Source organism: Buceros rhinoceros, unplaced genomic scaffold, assembly GCF_000710305.1.
Source record: "Buceros rhinoceros silvestris isolate BGI_N320 unplaced genomic scaffold, ASM71030v1 scaffold18716, whole genome shotgun sequence".
Taxonomy (NCBI): Eukaryota; Metazoa; Chordata; class Aves; order Bucerotiformes; family Bucerotidae; genus Buceros; species Buceros rhinoceros.
This window is the reverse complement of record NW_010418311.1, coordinates 46,480-47,125: the sequence shown is the minus strand read 5'-3', so window position 1 is coordinate 47,125 and position 646 is coordinate 46,480. Positions and strand designations below refer to the sequence as shown.

Here is a 646-nt window from a genome sequence, read left to right as displayed (position 1 = left end):
TATTAGTCCCGGCAAACTCCAGCGAAAATCAACAAAACATGCTGTGTGCCTCAGACAGCTCACAGCTTAAAAACTGATCAGAGAAGGCGAGAGGGGGAAAGAGGATAAACTTGACTGATATTATCCAGGACATGATAGCTGAATCAAGGGGAGACCTTGGCTCTTCTGACTAGTCCTGCCCAAGGCTGAGATGCTCAATGACTATTTCTGAAGTTTTGACCTTTGTTTGATGATGCTTTCAAGCAGCGATTTTGAAAGAAAATCTTCTCCTTCCTCCTTTTCTATTTTTATTATTATTACTTTTAAGAAAAACATTCCTAGGAAGATTGGTTTGGAGGGCAAAAGGGGCTTTTTTTGTTTGTGCCTTATTTTTTTCCATTCTATATTCAGAAGTGAGTGGAGAATACAGAATTTCAATGACAACATTCTGGTCAAAGTGTTGTGCGCATTGGTATTGCTTTGCTTCTGGAGATGGTTTCAGTTGAAAACTCTGAAGATCTGGGAGGCCATCACTGCGTGATCATGTTGGATCAGAGGGGCAGATGAAAGGCTGGCTTAATTTCTTTCTGTAGAAGGATGCTTGATTTTTTCCTGTTGAATACATTAAAGCACTTTGATAATGGCAGGAGCTGCTATAGTAGGAGTG

The 646-nt window shown here is 40.4% G+C and overlaps 1 protein-coding gene across 1 annotated transcript in view; it reads left to right on the top strand.

Moving 5' to 3' along the window:
- Positions 1-646, top strand: part of LOC104495526 (contactin-associated protein-like 5) — a gene marked incomplete at both ends in the record, with an annotated part of 47,803 nt that overhangs the window by 8,540 nt on the left and 38,617 nt on the right. The gene's annotated exons all lie outside the window — the stretch shown is intronic.